At 34.8% G+C, this 21,972-nt stretch overlaps 1 long non-coding RNA gene across 10 annotated transcripts in view; it reads right to left on the reverse strand.

Moving 5' to 3' along the window:
* LOC107507984 overlaps nt 1-21,972 on the reverse strand; it is a 165,893-nt gene that overhangs the window by 111,218 nt on the left and 32,703 nt on the right. For 8 of the 10 annotated variants that reach the window (XR_004953916.1, XR_004953915.1, XR_004953914.1 and 5 more), the window contains exon 4: nt 9,041-9,094. The exons of the other annotated variants lie outside the window; for them this stretch is intronic. This is a non-coding gene — a long non-coding RNA (uncharacterized LOC107507984). The remainder of the gene's footprint in view (nt 1-9,040; nt 9,095-21,972) is intronic. 10 annotated transcript variants of the gene reach the window in all.

The raw sequence follows: 21,972 nt of genomic DNA on the forward strand, positions 1-21,972 counted from the left end.
AGATTAATGCCAAAATTCTGTAATTAATTACAGTTGTTGAAGAAGCTAGAAAAAAAAAGGCACCATGAGTTCTTGGACTAATCAAAGACAGAGCAATTCAAATAAACTATCCTAGAATCAACAGTGAGTTCTTAGTCAAATTCTCATGAGCCTCATTGTTATTTTGAATTATAAGACTTCACCTTCATCCCTTCATCCTGAAAAAGATTTTACCTTTGTCCTGGGGGGCAGGGCGGGGGGGGGGGGGCGTAGGAGGGTGGGGAGAAGCTTGACCGAACATTATTGATTGGATAGAGAAGGTATTATTTTACTATATAAAAGTTACTAATGCAATCTGAGAGGTTGATATTTAGGTTTTCTTGCCTGAGAAACATCATTTCACAGTAACGTCCTGAAAAAGTAAGGACTATATATTATGATTGATAACTTTTCTAGAGGAGAAAAAGAATAAAATATCAAGAATAGAAATAAAATAATTGATATGAAGACCACCTAACTAATTGTAGCAATACAGCATCTCTGCTTCTGTAATCCAGACAAAGCTGATCTACAATTGGTCTGCCTGCTGAACACCTACATGGAGCTCTGACAAAGGGAAGGGGTACCTGGGTGGCATTTTATCAGGCAAAGGCTGATGACTAAGTTCAGAAAGAACTGCAACTTCTCTTTCTCACATTTATAAGAAAATTTTAGAGTAGAGAGGACTAAAATAAATTATTCATTATAAGGGTTCAAGAGGTAACTTGCATTAAATAGCTGCAGACATGGCTTCTTCTGTTGGGTATAGGAAAAGGATGTACATTGTCAGAAATTTCTTAGAGTTTTGATTAAATTGAAAGTCAGTGAGATGGAACATGACTACTGAGATTGAATTTGCCACCATTTTTGAAATCATCTATGTCTAACATATTAACTATAATATGTAAAGGAATTAAAATGATACTTCATACACCTGAAACAAATAGTTTCCAAGACTTCCCACTACTTACATAATGGAAACATCTCTGCTATATTTCATTTACTTTTCCAACAACACAGCTAAATACGATTTGAATATTATGCTAATTCTGTTCACTTTTCTGAATAATTGAAATGAATGAAATATAAGTATGTATATAGATATAAGTTAAGAAGCACTAAAAGCTTGACACACTGGGAGACACATACAGTTTCAATTCTAGTAAAACAAACCATATGGCTAATTAAATATATGTTTTCTATTGCTCTCTCCACTAATTGCTAAAAATATATACAAATGTTTTTGGGTAATTGGCAATGAGTTTGTGGTTACTCTCATCTGACTTTCCACATCCTACATCTCATTCTCACCTGTTGCTGAGATCAACTCTTATGATTTTAAGCTTTTATTTGTAGACTTGAGCTTCCTATACTTTTGTAGACCTATAAGCCCATTAATCAAACAAAAAATGTACTTTTATGAGAACATTGCATGTTTTCAAAGTGGTCCAGTGAACACACTAGTTTTTTTCTTTGTTACATCAGAACAAGATAAAAAACGAATCCAAAGCTACGTATCTTCTCCTAGAAGAATTATACATAAAATTAAGAGGGACCCTCTCTCTCACTGGGTACTGAATTGCCACACTGCCAGCTAATCTCTGCTTTCCCTTCTCATCACTTCTTCATTCCCTCCTTCTTCATAAAATTCTCCCCTCAAGAGTGTCTATTATTTCAGAAACTATAACTTTCCTCATAAGAGAAGAAAGGAAGCATGAAAATGGACACAAGGCGGATCTAGATCTACTTAACCCAGCACCCTTAGAATGAGAACACTTGAGAAAAGCAGAAAGTTATTTCTACATTTTGTGTAGTTATAAATACTAGGTGGGATGGAAAATAAATAAATTAAGCAAATTCACACATTCTCAACCAAATACTGAATCTGAACTTTAGTGTATTGATTTAGGACAAATATAGAAATGAAAGAGGTCTATTAAGGCCAAATTTCATTCAACCCTTTTTCAGTACAGAAACACTATGATTTGGTGAAACGAAGAAAAAGGCTACTTTCAAAAATAAATAAAAATTTTACACGAAGATTTATCGTGAGCTTAAGGTATGTAAATATAAATCCTAAGTTTATTATTGCGCAGGTTATAAAGCCTCAATAATATGTGTTTGCTTCCCTCCTCCTTCTAAAAGTAATCAAGATTTTATTGTAAGGCTTGGTTTGGCTGTAGGCAAAGAGTTGAACACTTGGAGCAAAGAAAAGTGATATGTTGGCTACCTTCGCTTTCCCATAATTCATGAATATTAAGTTTTTTGCAAAAGATTACCGCCCTTGAGATTTCAGTTTTTCTTTTCCAAATCTATCATTACATGTACTGTTTTTCCTGTCATTAAAAGAAGGCAATTGAGACTATTTAAATAAACTCAGTTTTAAAAAAAAGACGATAAGAAAAAAACCATTTTCAAATTTTTCAACCCCACTGCACATGTGCAAGCTTAAACTACATCTACTCTTAAATCCAGTATTAATGACATGACATTATTTTGAGGGATTATAGTAAACATTTCTATTGTATGTTTAATTCTCATTTTAAATGACCATTTCATTTAAGCAGTTTATATTTGTCTGTTATCTTCACAGTGCACACACACTGAAAACCAATTCCTTTGCCCCTGGTGCAAAGAAGGTGGTTTCTCCAGAACTGAATTGGACATTATCTGAAACATCAGGTCAATGTCAAAGAGGACCTGAAGGCGCCTTTGTAACTTTCGCATTATTGTTGCTCTCCTGGCAAGCAGACAGCTCCATCAGAGAAGTCAGCCAAGGAGAGTCTTTAAATGGAAGTTGTGCATATGAGGAGCAAATGCATTAAAAACTTGCTGACGGGCATAAAATCTTTTGATCTGTAGATGGAAAACTCCAAAGCGGGAAGGATTTGGGGCATTTTGAGTCTGATTGACTCTGTGGTTTCTCCAAGCAGTTATTCCCTGGGCTAAAATAAATGCAGAAATGGTATTTTAAGACCACAGCTGTGGAGGGGAGCGTGGTGAATTTCAGTGAAAACCTAGTTGAATCTTGAAGTTCAGACTTTAAATGAGCAAGGGACATGAGAAAAGTAATATTGTTTCCAGAAATTTTCCTGTTTGTATTTAAGAGTTTAAAAAAAGAGGAAATCTCTTATATTATTATCATCATCATCATCATCATTATTATTATTATTATTACTCGTAGCAGAAATATTGAATCCCTATTGTCTAGCCTCCCTGTGGTAGATGCTCTGGTCCCTCCCCGCCACCCCCAGAAAAGATTGTATTCCTTTTGCAATTTAAATCTTAGAGACAATCTAATGAGTAATCTGACAGAGGTGAAATTCAGAGATAAGCAAGTACTCAAAGTAGTAATGATTTCTTACATTACCTTCACAAACAAGTTTCTTACAGTGGTCAGTTAACAACAAACCAGTTGTACAGGAAGCTTGTTTCAGTGAGCAATGATTTCACAACGATATGGTACTTATTTACTTTTACCGCCACATGCATAAAAAATAAAAATTAATACTTAAGCATAACTTTAAACATAAATATTATTTTCTACAAAGTAATGGTAGGCTGTATTGAGATTAAATAGGATTAGATATGTGTTGAGACCTCAGAAATTTAACACAGTAAATTATGCAAATATTAATTTTAAATAGAGTTTTAAGGATTGAGACTAAATGGAATAATAGAATAGCATAGTAGTTAAGAATCTGAGTACCTGGGTTTTGAATTCTGGCTCTGCAGAATTTACCAGATGTAAGAACTTGAACAAAATGTTTCAATATTCTGTGCCTTAGTTTTCTTAGCTGTGAAATGGGGGTTTTAATAGAATTTTCTTCATAGGTTTATTATAAAGATTAAATTAGTGAATATATGTTAAGCTTCTGGAACAGTAGCTGGCACCTAGTAAGCACTCCACAAATTCTAGTTATTAGTAGCAGCGCAGGACAGTAAAAAGAATAGTAAAAACACTGTTAGTTAGGCATCTGGCTCTGGTTCTGCAACTAGTTAAAGTCCCCAGACCTCATGTTAGCCATCTGTAAAATGGTAAGGTTGGGCTGGATCATCTCTAAAGTTCCTTCCAACTTTTAAAACACATTGTTTTGGGGGTATGCTACATTGTGCAAAGATTTCAGGCAGAAGGTGATACTATTTTAGAATAATTTTTTAAAAAATCACTTTCACAAAGATGTCTTTCTCAGATTCCACTTCCTCATCTTGTATTTTCTCAACCAACTTCTGTTGGGAGCTCGTCCACTGCCACACTACGGAAGTGGCTCTGGTCAAGGTCACAATGGTTTCCATTTTGCCTACACCGATGGTACTTTGACTTTCTTGTACTTGTGATAGCACGGATCCAGTTGATTTTCCTCCTTTTTTTCCCACTTAATAGCCAAACTGTCTTTTTAATACATACATTTATTATTTTACTCCCCTGCATAAAATCCTGAAATAACTTCCCATATTATTTAAAACGAAATGCAAACCTTTCCCCCTTGACTTTCATCATCCTCCATCATCTACATCTTGTTTTCTACCATTCTCTTTGCTTATTTTAATACCTTTAGCCACACTACCTTCTTTTGGAACCTTCAATACCTCAAACTTTTCCTATCAGACTGGCTGGTTCCTCTGCTTGGAATTCTTTTTCCACAGATCATGCCTAACTCCTTCTGACATTCAGTCTCAGCTAAACGTCTCCTCCTCAGAGAGGCCCCCCTGATAAATAGTACTCAGATCCCTCAGTGTGCCTCTCCCTGTTTCATATTCTTAATAAAATTATCTGAAATTATCTCATTTATTTTTACTATGTCTACCTCCCTAAAAGAAATAAGCTCCATGAAAATAGGAACATTATCTAGCTGGATGTCAAGATTAGAAAAGTTTCTCAATGAATACTTACTAAGGAATCCAGTTTCTCTTGCATCATGTTCAAAGTGTTCTCTGCATTCCCTAAACTTTAAACACCTTTAATGTCAGTTCCACTTATTTGATATTACCCCATATTTTCCTGTGTTATTATGGATTTTTTTCCCTGCATGTAGCTCTTTTTTTCCAATTATAAGGTAAGAGACTTTTGGGATGAGAGCATGTTAGATGTTATATATGTCTCACATATAACATCTAATGGAGCCTTGTTTACAATATCTCACTAAATGTCTGTTAACATATTTATTATAAAAAGGATTCTTAATTTATAAAATCTAAATTACTATGACTGAATAGCCAAAAGAAAAAAAAAAAAGGGTTTAAATGCTTTAACAAAAAGATGTCCATCTAATAGTTTACCTCTCCAAAACTGAAACATTTTCCTAGGCAGTAGGAAAGGAGTGAGAGATGGACTTGTTTTTCAAATGGGCAATTTAAATTATTTTGGTTCTTAAAAAAAACCTGATTATTGTTAAAAACAACTAATCTATCGTCTAAATATTTAGCAGAGTAATCTAAGAAAAATCCAATGTTAGCTGAATATATTTTACATACCCTGTGGTAGCTAGCACTCATGGGCAAAATTTCCATTGTCTACATTAAAAATCAGAGTAATTTTTCTAAATAACAAGTATCATTTTGTCTTCTCTGGGTTTGAGACATACACGCGCGCGCGCGCACACACACACACACACACACACACACACAACTTAATTTAAATTCCTTGGCATGTCTTTCCAGGGCTTTTCAGGATTAAGCCTCTATTTACAACTCAGTCTCACCTCTTACCATTCCTTCTGTCTTCTTCTGGACTCTCTTTTGTCCAACATCCAATAAGCACACACTCAGTTCTAAACACAATTAAAAGTGCAGATCTCCCAATGAAACCCACCAATTCCACCTCTATACTGTTTTCTCTTACTGAAACACCCTGACCTCTCACCCACTCCCCTAGTCAGCCTGATAAGCTCCCATTCATCTGTTGGGGATCACCTTCTCTAGCAGGCCTTCACCCTCATCCACCTTCTGCCCAGTTAGGGTTAGGTCTCTTCCATGTATCCTCGTAGTATCTTGTATTTACCATCATAGAGCACATATTGCACACTATCGAAGTGTCCTTTATACCAGGCCTTGCAGTTAAGGCCAAGTTCCTCTTCAAAATTACATCCTCACTACCTTATATATGGTAGGTGCTTAAGAAGTAGTTTTAAGCAATGAATAAATGGATGAATGAGATTTTGTCAATTAATGTGGCTTATTAAAATGAGATTAAAATAATTTATTGCCTTCAAATGTAACTTATTTGTATGGAAAAAAGAGTTATGGCAATAGGGTGCTTTACTGACTGGAAATTTAACACTCAATATCAGTAATTTGCTATCTTTGAAGTAGAAATACATAGTTGCAAGTCTTCACTGAAAGCTATCTTCTGAGAAAAGCTTAAAATAAATAATTGTAACATAATTTTTAAACAAATGCCTTTGCAAACACATCACAAATATGCCCACGATTACCAAACGAACATTGAGGTTTTTCTCATTTAGCTAGATTACTTCTATAGACCTGTAATAAGCAATTTTTAAAAAATTATGGTAAAGGGAAATAGTGTCAAAAGTTCTCTTTATGTCTCTTTTGTGGGAATGATTATTTGGATAAATATTACTTAAGAGCATTTCAAGATAACTACTACTCTTTTTTCTTAAATATAAAATACCCATTCTGTCTCTCTCCAAGGGGAAAACATATGAGAGCAGTTCTCAGAAACTATATCTACTATGTTTACTTCACTGTCAATTGTATTTTGAATATTTTTAAGAATGAATACCTTGATGGTAGGAATAATTGCTTTGTTCTATTTTTTCCAGTTTTACTGAGATATAATTGGCATATAACATCGGATTACTTTTAGGTGTACAACATAATGATTTAATATATGTATATATTGTGAAATGATTACCATAATAAATTTAGTAAACATCCATCACTAACCATTAATAATGTAAATTATTAATGTATTAATAAATAATTCATTAACAATTTAATCAATTATTAAAAGAATTGCCTTGTTGTAAATGCAGTCACTTGAGGAGAAGTATACACAGATGCTCTAATTTTGGGTTATGCCAGTTAAGCTCTCTTTGTGGCTGCAGTGGTCATTATTAACAAGCCTGCTATCTTTGGGTGTGTCTGGCTGACAGGGTGCAACAACAACAACAATAAAAGAGACTACAGAGAACCTTAGGCAAATAACAAACAAAAAGCAAAATGAAATTAAAAAAAGATTTGACTATAAATATGGAAAGATGAAGGCGTTCAGAGTAGACTTGTAAATCAGAGAAAGCAGTAGGTCTAGGCACAGTGGAAAGTACCTAACACCTCTCTATCCCTCCTCCCTCCCCTGTCCCTGCCGCCAATCCGCCTTTCTTCCTTCTCTGCCCAGAGTTTTTGTTCCCCCAGGGTAGGAGAGGACTGTGAAGCTGAGGGTCTCCAGTCCTACCATAGGGCTTCTTCTTGGAGAAAGCTGGTCATGAGAAGGAAATAGAGTTTCTCTCCATTCTATACAGAAGAAGAGGAGCCTTGAGGGTTGGTGGAGCTGAAGGATCAGCAGCAGTAGTCTGGGTAGGGTGTAGAGAAAGGGGAGGCTGACCTCTATAGAGGAGACTGAGAGCGATGGGGTTCACTGGCAGAGACATGGTAAGGGCAGTGCAGATGAATGCTAAGGAACTAGAGCCAGCCTCTTCTCCCTCCCAACCCTCCCATGCAAATACATCAGATACCTGAGGAGGGAGATCCAGGAGAAAAAGCCTGGATTTCCTCCTAATCAAGGGAGTATGGCCCAAATGTTGAGATACTAGATATTGCTCTAAAGTTGCCTCGCTAGTTGGGAACACTTGAGGCACCCTGTAGGGAAGGGATGGGGAGGCTCTCTCTTCCTGTTACTCTGTGGTGGCCCATTACCTCTCTCATCTGCGCTCTTCTTCCTGGATAATCTTTCCAGTGGGTACTCTTTGAGTAACTAACTCTATTTTCTGACTTCCCTGAAGCATATTCTAGTTGGGTCCATGGTGACAATAAATCTGACTTTCAGTCAAATCTTGAACTCCTTAAGGTTTTGAGTTTACAAGTGATGTGATAATGAATAAAAAGAAAAATGTTTATTTGATCACTAATGATCATTTTTATATGAGATAAGTAGTATTGACTATTTTTGTTGGAAGTTGTGTTTGAAGAGTTCTTACTAAATTTATATATAAAAAGTATTTATTAGCTCTTCTAGTAAGTATAAATATCAAATGGGCTATGGAAAATTGTGCAGAAATTTATTAATCCCATTGAAATAATTACTAACCTAAACCTTTTAATAGTAGTAACTAAACAACTGTTAAACACGAGACAACAGGCCCAAAATGAAGTCACTTATGCTAAGCCCCATATCACCAAACTGAGACTTAATGATAGCTTCCTAGAAATGGGATCTGAAGCCAGTCAATCAGGAATCACCTGGTCAGTATTAATTAGGTAATCTGCCTGATAGACCCCTGCCATCCCTTATAAGGAAAGTAACCTTGCAATAACAATGCACTTTTTTTCCCCCTAGTATAACTTCTTTGTTCCTGCTCCCTTCTGCTTATAAAATATTTTGCCTTGTATAGCTCTTTGGAACTCCTTTCTATCTGCTAGATCTGATGCTTCCCAATTCACGAATCACTGAATAAAGCCATATGATTCTTAAAATTTACTGGGTTGAATTTTTTTTCCATAAGCATTAATACCATCTTTAAAAAATAACTTTACCCTTTCACAAACATTCTTTACTTGACTATTTGATTCTCACAACAATACAATGAAGCAAACATGTTTATTCTTATTCATATTTTCTACCTCAGGAAACTGTGTTCTATGAAAAGATAAAATTTTGAAAAACTATTTTCAAGGCTAAACTGTGGGACTAGGCTTAGATTGTTCATCAAGTACTTGGCAGAATCATTATTTGAAAATAGGACTTAAAAACTTATTCAGTTTCGAGATCAGAATATTTATCAATTACAAATACATGAAGAATAATCAGCAATAAACTTAACAAGCTAATAAATGCCATTACCTTTTGTATTTAACCTTTATTCTTGTCAGCTGAATAAAATCCTTTTCTGGACTCCTTTAAAAAAAAAAGTAAACAGATATTTCCATGTTAATCATAAAAATATTATCTAAGAGTCTGCAAAGTAAGACTTAGAATGGCAACTCATCAGAAATTAAGCCAATAATTGTGGGAGGATCTTCATTTTTTCTTTGCACATTTTTTATATAATAAGAAAGTCAGATGATTTAAATTCTTATTTCAGAAGAAAAAAGTAGAAAAACATCCTCTGGTAGTTTCTGAACAGAGGTTTGTTGTTGTTGTTGTTTTTATGGTACTATGTATACATAAAAATTGAGTTATCTGATTAATAATCGCTAAAGCTTTTGCAAAAATCTCTACCACTTGAGCATAGGAATATATTTGCCTCTACTTTGGACTTAATATTTATATCAAATGAATGACATTTGTCTTTTTTTTTTCCTGTTTGTTTTTAAATATATGGGTTCTAGAGAGACAATTTGGCTACACTATTGCTCATTGACCTAAGTTGACTGTCGGAAATTTCTGTGTGGCTTTTGGCCTTAATAACAAACTTGTGTATGATTAAGCTTTCGCAACCAGTTTCAGAAAAAGACTTTCTATTCCTCTTTAAAGAAGCATTCAAAAGATGCTGATGTGACACTGTTCTCACACTTAGATTCTAGATATACTCCTCTAATGTGTCTTTGGGTACAATACTACTCTTAACCCGAACCTGTTATTGTCAGAGGCTGAATGACTAGAAAGGTGATACCATGATTGCTTAATATCTTCCAAGACTAGGATGAGTAGTTTTGAATCTAAGGAGGGAATCATGGGTCTTCCTGTGTCAAATCAAACTCATAGAGTTGAATCTTTTGGATACTGCCCATAAAAGTATCATCTCTTTTCTAAAGTAGCTTTGAAAACTTTATTGGAGGAAGTAATGGTTTTGGAAGTGTTTGAATAACAAAATAGAAAATGCTTTTCAAACTGGAAGACCAAAGGACATGAAGAAAAACACAGATGTAACCTGTAAAAAGTATCTGAAACTGGAGTGGAATGATCACAGAAGGACCAGAAATATATTTACCTAAGACAAGTGAACTTTGAAAAAGATGAAAAAGTGATAGATTTATTAACATGGATAAGACAGCAGTTAAAACACTCCACAATCTTTATATTTTGAATAAGTTAAGTACTCATGTATCCTGAGCCAGTTATTTCTGTTGAAAATGTCTCTTTCCTTTTTAAAAATAACTTTATAAGGGTGATACTGATTAATGAAATTATATAGGTTTCAAGGGTACAATTCTATAACACATCATCTGTGTATTGCATTGTGCGTGCACCACCCGAAGTCAAATCTCCTTCTGTCACCATATATTTGACCCCTTTTACCCTTTTCTATCCCCCCTTTTCCTCTTGATCACCACTAGACTGTTTTCTGTGTCTATGAGTTTGTTTGTTTATCTTATTCATTTGTCACTTTCAGTTTTATATCCCATGTGTGAATAAAATCATATGGTCTCGACTTTTCTATCTGATCTATTTCACATAGCATAATAGTCCAAGATCCATTCATGTTATTATAAATGCCACTATTTCATTTTTTCTTATAAGTAATATTTTATTGTATATATGTATCACATCTTTATCCAATCATCTGTCAAAGAACACTTCGGTTGTTTCCATGTCTTGGCCACTATGAATAATGCTGCAATAAACTTTGGGGTACATATATTTTTATACACAGCTACAGAGTTGATAATTTTTTCACATATTTGTTGGCTATTTGTATGTCTTCTTGGGAGAGTGTCTGTTCAGGTCCTCTGTCCATTTTTTAATTAAATGGTTTGTTTTTGTTGTTGTTGCTGCTGAATTACATGAGTTCTTTATATATTTTGGGTATTGGCCCCTTATTGGAAGTGTTGTTTGCAAATACCTTCTCCCATTCAATTGGTTGCCTCTATGTTTTATTGGTAGTTTATTTTACTAAGCAGACACTTTTTAGTTTCATATAGTCCCATTCATTTACTGTTGCTTTTACTCCTCTTGCCTTTGGAGTCAAATTCATAAAATTCTCTCTAAGACTAAGGTTCATAAGTAGCGTCTCTGTTTTCTTCTACGCATTTTATTGTTTTAGGTCAAACTCTTCCAAAAAATTGAAGGAGAGGCAATACTTCCTAACTCATTTTATAAGGTCAGCATTACCCTGATACCAAAATCTGCTAAGGATATCACAAAAAAAGAACACTACAGGCCACTATCTGTGATGAATACAGATGCAAAAATCCTAAACAAAATACTAGCAAATCAATTATTACAATACATTAAAAAGATTATACAACACGATCAAGTGGGGTTCATTCCAGGGATGAACATAGATGGTTCAATATATGTGAATCAATCAATATGATACACCACATCAACAAAATAAAGGATAAAAATTATATGATCACATAAATAGATGCAGAAAAAGCATTTGACAAGATACAGCACTATAATTAAAACACTTAATAAAACAGGTATAGAAGAAAAGTACTTCAACATAGTAAGGGCTATATATGTCAAACCCTCAGCTAATATAGTTAATGATAAAACACTGAAAGCTTTTCCTCTAAGATCAGGAATAAGGCAAGAATGCCTTCTCTCACCACTATTGTTTACATAGTATTGGAAGTCCTAGCCAGAGCAATCAATCAAGAGAAAGAAATGAAAGGCATCCACATTGGAAATGAATAAGTCCAACTGTCACTTTTTGCAGATAACATTCTAAAGACTGTCCCAAAAAAAGCTATTAGAAACAATATATAGAAACAAAATAAATGTGGTAAAGTTGCAGAATACAAAATCAATGTACAAAAATCCATTGTGTTTTTACACTAAAAATGAAATTTCAGGAAAAAAATTCTAAAAAATTACTTTTGCAATTTCAACAAAAAAAATCTAAGAATAAACTTAACAAAGGATGCGAAGGACCTGTATGTTGAAAATTACAAGACATTATTAAAAGAAATTGAAGAAGACACCAAAAATGAAAACATATTCTGTGTTTGTGGATTAGAAGAATCAACATTGTTTAAATGGCCATTTTACCCAAAGCTATATACCAATTTAATGTAACCCTTCTCAAGATCTGGTGGCATTTTTTAAAGAAATAGAACAAAAAATCATTAGATTTGTATGTAAACACAAAAGATCCCAAATAGTCAAAGTAATCCTGAGAAAAAAGAACAAATTCAGAGGCATCACACTGCCTGACTTTAAATTATACTACAAAACAATAAGGATCAAAACAGCATGGGATTGGCAGAAAAAAAATACACAGACCAATATAATAGAATTGAGAACCCAGAAATAAACCCACATATATATGAATAAATAATTTTCGACAAAGGAGCCAAAAACACAATGGAGAAAAGAAAGTGTCTTCAATAAATGGTGCTGGGAAAATTTGAAAGCCACATGCAAAAGAATAAAACTAGATGGCTATTTATCACCATATAGAAATATTAACTCGAAACTGATCAAAGACTTAGGTATAAGACTTAAAAAAAAGTCTCTTCTTGATCAATAAAAAAATTCACATTAAATTTGAATCCCGAGTTGTCAATTCATGTCATCAATTCCTAGTCGAGAATACACATATTCTCTTGGCATATGAGAAGATAACCCAAATTTTACAATGAAAGGTCAAGTTTTGCATTTTCTATTGCTACTTATGACCACTATGTGCTATGACAAAATAATCATATAATAACAATAATTTCTATTTAGCTTTCTATTTCAAGGTTCAGTACATTTTATTATATCTATCTTAGGAGACTCCAGATTTAAAAGTTCTTTCTTTATACCTCTTATTCAGTTTTTATGAATTTTTATTTTTATCAAATATAGGGATCACTATCTTATGCCAGCAAAAAAAAAAAAAAAAAAAAAAAACCACAAAAGAACATAAAACAAAAACACAAACTTTTATTTTTCATGAGTAGAAAATTTCATTTTACATACAATAACATCCGTTGGTTTCTGGATCAGCTTCTCTTGTTCATTAACTGGCTTATTTTCATTTGCAATGATTTATTCCTTTTCCTCCTCAATAGCCACTTTTTGTGGAGAAAAAGTGAAGAGAAAAGAGGAGACGGAAGATCTCATCACAGCACTGGAAGCCAGATGTCACAGGCTTCACTCTCACCCAGCAGAGCTTGCAGAGGCACAGTGCCACATTGTGTGAGATGAGGGATGAGAGGCAAGGGGCTCCTGTAACCCTATCAGGGAAGCTTCTGCTGTGGCTGTTACTGTGATAGTTGGAATTTATCTTCCATGATACCAAATGCCACTTTTGGCAGTAGCCTACTGGTGTTGACACTTGTTTTTGTATGCCATAGTTCAAAGGACCACACTATGAAATAGCTCCAGAATGTGCCTTGTAACATTTAGTCACAAAGAGGGCATTTACATCCCTCCCAAATAATCTTTTATTTGTGTGTGAGAACATTTAAGTTCTACTCTCTTAGCAAATTTCAATTATACAATAGCGTTACCAACTGTAGACACCATGTTATACAATAGATCCCCGGAGCTCATTCATCTATAACTGAAATTTATACCCCTTACAGATCTCTTCCTATCCCCCTCCTGCCTCCTGCCACTCAGTCCCTGGCAACCACTGTTACTATGCGTTCAACTTTTTTTTTTCTTTTTTTTAGGAATTCCTCATATAAGTGATACCATGCAGTATTTATCTTTCTCTCTCTGGCTTACTTCTCTTAGCATAATATCCTCCAGTTTTATTCATTTTTAAAAATAAATATTAGCATGTCCTTCTTTTTAAAGGCTGAATGATATTCTATTGTAGATATATATCATGTTTTCCTGATGCTTTCATCCACCAACGGATGCTTAGGTTGTTTATGTACCTTGTCTATTATGAATAATGCTACAATGAACATGGGGGTGCAGATATTTCTTCAAAGTGATTTCATTTCTTTTGGATATATATCCCAAGGTGGGATTGCTAGAACATATGGTAGTTCTACTTTTAATTTTTTGAGGAAACTCTATGGTGTTTTTTATAGTGACTATACTAGTTTACATTCCCACCAATAGTATACTAGGGTTCCCTTTTCTCTACATCGTTCACAGTATTTGTTATCTCTTGTTTTTTTGGCTAATAACCATCCCAACAGGTGTGAGGTGATATCTCATTGTGGTTTTGATTTGCATTTCCCTGATTATTAGTGATGTTGAGCATCTTTTCATGTACCTGTTGTCCTTTTGCATATATTCTTCAGAAAAATGTCTATTTAGGCCCATGCCCATTTTTGAATTGGGCTGAAGTTTTGTTTTGTTTTGTTTTGTCTTGCTATTAAGTTGAATGAGTTCCTTATATGTTTTAAATGTTAAACCCCTATTGGATATGTGGTTTGCAAATATCTCCTCCCATTTCATAGGTTGCCTTTTCATTGTGTTGATAGTTTTCTTTATTGTGCAGAAAGTTTTTAGTTTAATGTAGTTCCACCTGTATATTTTTGCTTTTAGTGCCTCCAAATATTCATAAGAAATCAATGAATTCATACTCTTGAGTGAGATGCAATATTGCGCAGGCCTCAAGATATGTTCTTGGTCCTTAGAACAGAAAACACATTCTGCTTGTGTTCTCAGCTTACCAAGTTTAATTAAGGTTATTACTTTCTGAGCTATTTTGTAAACCACAGACTTTTCCTTTGACCATATTCAATAAGTAGAATATGATTCTCTAAAACTGAATTTTCCTGATCTAAGTGCCAATGGTTATTAAGTAACATAGTAATTTCTTAGTCATAATATAAATAGATAATCAGGATGCTATGGATTGAATTGTATCCCTCAAAAAAGATATATTCGAGTCCTAACCTTGGCACTTGTGATCTTATTTGGATATAGAGTCTTTGCAAATGAAATCAAGTTAAGATGAGAGAAATGAATATGTTTTCTGATGAGCTAAAACCTGAGTATTTTTATAGAAGATAAATAGTTATAAGTGAAGATATGGCTATCCACCCTCAATGCTGCAAAGAACTCTCCACCAGAAATACCCTCCCAGGAAAGGCCATCCTCCAAGCTGGATATTTGTTATACATTTCACTGTAAGGATTGCATAGCTTATGGCCAGTTGAGTGTGCAGATCGTGTGCAAAATACCTGGTGTTTCTAGATTTTGGGTTAGTGCTTTTTAGGCATGGTTCTATAATATGAACACTGGTCATAGCTACTCAGGTTAAACAGCAAATAGCTTTGGGTTTGGCTACTTGAAGGCAGGAATAATTTTAGGTAGATCTTGTTATTCCAATGGCCCAGCACGATATCTGGGTATCTCAGATGGTGGATACCAAATAATGGTTGATAAAGTAATAAGTAGACATTAGATGTGTATAAATGGTTGGTTATACATGAAGAAAATATGCTATAACTAAGAACTGAGTAATAGTGTTAATACTTCACTTTTTTGAATGCTACATTATAGTTTACAAGGATATTCATGTATATTATTTGACTTAATTATTAATACAACCCTGTCAAATAGATATTATTCTTTCTGTTTTATGGACAGTAAATTAAGGCTCAGAAAATTTTCAATAATGTGTCCAAGATCACAGAGCTAGTGAATGGTGTAAAAATAGATGTGACTAACAGTCCAAATCTCAGTGTTAAATCCTATGTTCTGTCTCCTATGCCATAATCACCTTTTGGGGAAATGCCTACACAGGTCTTGAGAAGACACTAGACCACATTATAGAGTGTTGTGTGCCTGGAAACTATTTACTTCAACTGTTTCTATCACAATTCGTCTACTTCAAATGGCACTAAAAAATATCTAAAACTCCCTTTTTCATTTGAACAATATGAGTACATATGTTAATGCTTAAATCACACCAGAAACTGTCCAAAAGAACAGTCCCTGTTTAAATCCAAGGGGTTCATTTTCTAATTATACAACTGAAATTTTAACCAGATGTCGTACCAAATGAATTATGTTAATTAACTCCTTTCTCTCTTCTTAAGATTTTAGAATTTTATGCTCATTTTATCGATACTGTACTTGAATATTCTAGACTTAAAATAAAATACCAACTCTCTTGATTAAATATTTTCTTTAAAACCATCAGTTATCACAACCTAACACAAAAAGCACGTTGTTCTAGACCGGGTGCTTGAACACTGCAGAATCTCTACCTGAAGGTGTGGCTCCTGAACTCTGCCTCCAGCAGCACATTGATGACTACCATGGAGCTAGTGTTGGAACAATGCAACTGTGTTTTCTGGACCCATGCTTGGTGAATCCCAGCCCAGTCCTAGGAATCTGGAATTTGGAACTGAGAGTCAGAGAGATTGTGTGGGTCATTAAGGCTGAAGCACACAACTGCATTGTTCTAGTTAGGATGTCTGGGAGCCCTGGTGATCAAGGTCCCTAAGAGTTGCCCTAATGTGAAACTGGTTGCCAAAAATTCTGAAAGACCAGACAGAAACAAATCAATCAAAAACTAATTGTGAGAACATAAGCTTGCTCAGAATAGAATTTAACCATCTCCTTATAGATGAATAATAAAACTATTTAGATATTTTATAATCATGCTCATCCTCAAACAATGCTAGACAAAAATGGTTAAGATGGTAAATTTCATGCTATGTTTTTTTTTACCATCCCTCCCCCACCAAAAAAAAAAACTCAAACAGAAATTATCTTCCTAGTTAAGAATATAGTATTAACCAGTTGAGGTTCTCTATTTCCGATTGATGAGAACTTAGTTAAATTTGTTGGTCATGACAAAGAGATGAGCCAAGTAATGTGGCCATGAATAATGGTAAAACTTAGTCTTGGAGAAATGGATAAACATTAGCATGGGTATGCTGGTGAATGTTTAACTATCAGCTCTCAAACAAAACTGATCAGTTTCCATGGTATAGATATCTCCATCACGGCCCATTACAAACCACCAAGGTGACGTTACTAGACTCAGAATTAGGAAGAGATAGGCACAATCAGCTCTCATGAGCAGGGTTCAGCACCCCATGGGGGGACAAGGCAGAACAGAACCACCCAAACTGCCTCCTGTGTCTTCATTTGTTTCAAGTTCAAAATACATTGATGTAGGAAAAGGAAAGGGGAACTCATGTTCATGAAGTGCTATTGTGCGCCAGACCCATATTAAATGGTCTCATTTTAAAATATTTTGTACACTATTGAATTGTACTTAAGACAGTGAATTTATGGTATATGAATTACATCTCAGCTTTTAAAGATGTTATGCATAACTCCTCGACATAGAATTGACTAAATTTATGGATAGTTTTTCTTTTTCTCATGGAAAAAATCCTTTTAAATTTTCTTAGATGAAAGATTACAGGCAATGAAAAAGTATTATCTTTATCATCATCTTTCCCTTGTTATCTGAATGCTTACCTAAGTTGAAGGCTACAGAAGCTCATAGTGTTTACCTTCAGAGCACAGGTGACAAAAGGATAATTTGGGAATCTGTTGGCAGCTAAGCATGGGAGTGTAGTGTGTGTATTTGTCAGCTCTTTTGTCTCTCGCAGAAACTGATGTTGGTATTTACAGAAGATTACTGATTCCAGCGAGAATGACAGTCAACAACTGTGCTCCTTATGTTTTCAAAGTACTGATGATGTTATGGAACACGAGGACTTCAATTTTCAATCTGCAGGCCAATTTTAATGTATTCAACACTAATTTTAGAAAATTATATTCTTAACATTAAAGTTATTACCCAAGTTAGAATGCCAAATCAAAGAATTCCGGAATGGAGAATGCTTACAGATTTCTTATGATATCTCTTTTTACAGATAAAAAGAATAATTTAATCATATCATTTTTCTTTCCAAAAGAGAAGTCATTGCTTGTTCATAGAGAATAGTTTCCATCTCAATGCACTGCCAACATGATGCTGAAATCCAGAATGTTTATATTTTACAGAATTCCCGCCCTAATGACTAGTTCCAGAAACAGCTGCTCTCTTTCGTGGAATTATCTCTATTTTACACATTTTCAGTACATCCAGATATTTATATCATTAAAAAACAATGCCTGGCCTATACTACATTATCTTTCAACTGCTCTTCTCCTACCACTGGTAGGGAAACTTAAAGTATATGTGAAATCTAGTGTCCACAGTTTCATATATATATGAAGTCAAACAGATAGGTGTTGAGTGTGTATATATAGCTATATGTATATATATATTTACATATAAAAATAAATTTCCCCCATTTGAGGATGGCCGGTTCAGCCTTTAACAGAAATGGAATTGGCAATAAAGTGTAATGAAGTCAATACTGACATGTGTTGGCATCAGGGAAAGGAAAAGGAACACTTTCAGATTCCAACCACAGTATCACCAGTAGAACTAGCAACAGTAACAAAGTTAATGGAACACTGCGTTATGTGCTTTAAGTGAATTACAATTTAATCACCACAGTTGCAAAAGTAGGAGCTATTAATAATCCCATTTCTCACTTGAGAAAACTAGAGCTAGGAGATGGGTAACTTGCCGAAGGCTGCTACTAAGTGTCGCTGCTAGCCATCTCTAGGGCATCAGGCCTTAATAAGGAGGTAACCCACCTCTCTCTGAGAGTCTAATGGGCGACTCCCAACCCTCTATAGCTACAAGAATTGCTTGATCTTTCCTGCAAGCAGAGGAAGTGCTTGGGATAAAAGAGTGATGGAAATGGCTCAAGAGCAGAGGGTCCTCTGTTCTGTTCTCTTCTTCCTCTCTCTTTCTCTCTAGTGATAGAATTAATGTCCATCTGCCCCACAGTCCACAATCTCCTTATGAGCATGATTGTAGGACTGTATGGCGTTCAACATTGTATCTTTAACAGCTAGTACAATACAGATACACAATATGCACTAATGTTTGTTGAATGAATAAATGAATGGATGGATGAATGAATAAATGCTTTCAGCGTTGTGTTAAATAAGACAATGAATAGGACATGAAAAGCTTACCACAATACCTGATGCATACTAAATGCTTATTAGTTGTTGTCTAAAAGATAATTTTAAGCAGAATATAGATGTTTTATTAAATTGTTCTACTATTATTTAATTGATCCCTTGTTATATGACCTTTAGATTTTCTTATTCGATTTTATTAATTTTGTTATTAAGCCTAATTAATTTTGTTATTAAACCTAGTTAATTGTGACTAAGTCTAGTTGTGACCACTTATTCATATTGTAAACTGAAGTGTGAGGATGATTATTCTTATTTAATCTCAACACACATGCAAAATTATTACTTTCTGATGAATTCTTGGAAGTGTAATTGCTGAGTCAAATGTATATAAAATTCTAAGTTTTTATGGTTATTTAAAAGGACCACATTTCTAAAATCTATAAAAGCTCATTAATCATAACAAAAAATAGATTTGCCAATTTCTTATGCTGGAATAAAATGATTCAATAAAAGAAAAATACATGCACTAGGAGATTTTTTTTCCAACATCATTTAAAATTTCAACATATTCAAAACTACTAAGATATCCTGAAATAAACGCATGTATAGTTATTGTAAATCAACATAAAGAAATACTATGCAGCCAGTAAAATAACAATTTAATGATGATAGAGAAACATGGCAAATATAGAAACATGGGAAAATATTTGAAATGTATTATGAAATACTAATAAATGCAAGAAAATTTTCAAAAATGGTGACAGTGATGGTGGGTTATCATTTTCCTTCTCCAAAATAATTAAATGTGAGGAATGACCATGTTCTAATCAACTTTTTGTTTATAGCAGACAAGAGTAGGCAATATAAAGGGAATCATTCAGTGAAATTACAATTTTAAGGTGCACCATTTAAGAACCTGCCATTGACTTGTACTGCATAGTTAATTGATATTAAACATTTAAGTTTGCTTAATATATTTTTTAATAAATTTAAAAATGTTAAAAACTGAGCTTTCTACAAATGAGTGAAAGTGAGTTATGAATTCCTTCTTCTAATACCTGTTGAAATCAGCCTTCCTTGCCAGCTCAGCACTTTTTATTAGCTCAGCATTCAGAAAGTATAGATGATATTTATAGTGCAATTAAAATACTGTTTTGATGTAATTCAGACTTGTTCTAGTCATTTTCTTTCTAGGAAATTGACCACAGCCCATTTAAGTTCTGCTTATTGTGTCCTTGGGGACAGCACAGGAATGTGGGTTCTCTCTCTAGTTCCTCCCTTTCCTCAACTTCAGTCTGATTACCAATTGGCCAATTTTATTCAAGTTCTGAAAAGAGTTTTATTGGTCAGTCTTGAAAAGAGCCACTTAAATTCTGACTCCTGAGCCACTTTGAAAGCTGGATCACCTTGGCGATTATCTAGTCCCTCCAGGTCTTCGTGTCCTCAACAATCTACAAACACTAATGACACCTGTACCACCTGGTGGCTGTGTGGCTTAAGTGAGAAGGGCAAAGATTCTGCCAAATAGCAAGCTCTCCCACACACACGCCCTTCATCTTCTTGGCTGAAAGTCATTCGGGAACAAGTGACCGTCAGCGGCTCTTCATCATTTTTGGGTCAAGGACCCTTTGGGAATGTGGGAGACAAGGGGTTCCTAAGGACCTGCTGTGCAGAGAAAAACAGGTTCACTAGCTCAAAATGTGGCAGACAATTTCAGGGATATGAAGGACCCTTGGAAAGACTTTCCATGGACAGCTTAGGGCTCCACAGACCAATGGCTAGGAAGCTTGACAACAGCACAGAATCTCTAATGAGGTACAGTGAAAGTAAACACAAAAAAGAACACGAATGGAGAGATCAGGAGGTAGAGGATCAAAAGATAAAAAAAAAATAATTAAAAGAAACAAATGAAGATAGACCAGAAAAAGGGAAAGATATGAAAACTTGGTTTGGGCAGAGAGAATATGTAAGAAATATAGGTCCACTTGTAGTCATTGTCCCCAACCTAAGCTGACATACTTATTAGCTGTGGATTTGAGTAATTCGCAGAGTGCTTAAATAGTTAATCATGGTCTTAGAAACATTTCACAACAATGTGTACAATAATCTGAAATATAATCCAATTGTAAAAGCCAAACTGACCTCCCAGATGTCGAGGATGAATAATTCAAGTCAGTCCTGCCTCATCTCCTCATTCAGCACATTACACTGATGAGGCTGAGCCTTTGTGCTGGGCTTCACCATTCAGAATTGTGCGACTGTGATTTCTGGAGGCTACTTTGAACCACATTCACAAACAAATTATCTCATTTACTGCTTTCCCAACACAGATAAAATAATTCTGTTAGAAAAGAAGAGAAGAGAAGAGAAGAGAAGAGAAGAGAAGAGAAGAGAAGAGAAGAGAAGAGAAGAGATAAAAGAAAACAAATCTCTTGAAGAAAGAAGACAATTTCAAAGTCAAGTGAGAGCTCTCCCGGCATTTCTCCTGCTGCTCTCCTTGCTGTGTCAGCCCTGAATCAGGAGCCTATTTCTGCTATATCTGCTATTTTCCTGCTCTTCTCTCTTTTTTCCAGCTAAAGGAACCGGCCTACTTTAACAAGTATTCTCAGGTTCTCAGGACTGGAGTCAGTCGAGCAGACCTGAGCCCACTCTAGCTTTCTCATGGCCTTAGAAGAGGGGAGTGTCACTACTGGCATCTATTGGGTAGAGTTCAGGGATGCTGCTAAATATCCTACGATGCACACGATAGCCCTCCCAACAACACATTATCAGGCTCCACATATCAATTGCATCAAGGTAGAGAAACTCTGCCATAACCCCAAAGTTAAAATACAGAAATCTGAGCGGACTCTTTCCATCTGTGAGTCTCTTCACTCCATTCACTCTACCATAGTATCTGTGTATGTGTCTTCTTCCTCAACTACCCACTCAACTTTATTATGGAGCCAGAAAATGCACTTAGGTGGGCTTTCTAGTAG

Source organism: Rousettus aegyptiacus, unplaced genomic scaffold (assembly GCF_014176215.1).
Source record: "Rousettus aegyptiacus isolate mRouAeg1 unplaced genomic scaffold, mRouAeg1.p scaffold_m13_p_13, whole genome shotgun sequence".
In the NCBI taxonomy this organism is placed as follows: Eukaryota; Metazoa; Chordata; class Mammalia; order Chiroptera; family Pteropodidae; genus Rousettus; species Rousettus aegyptiacus.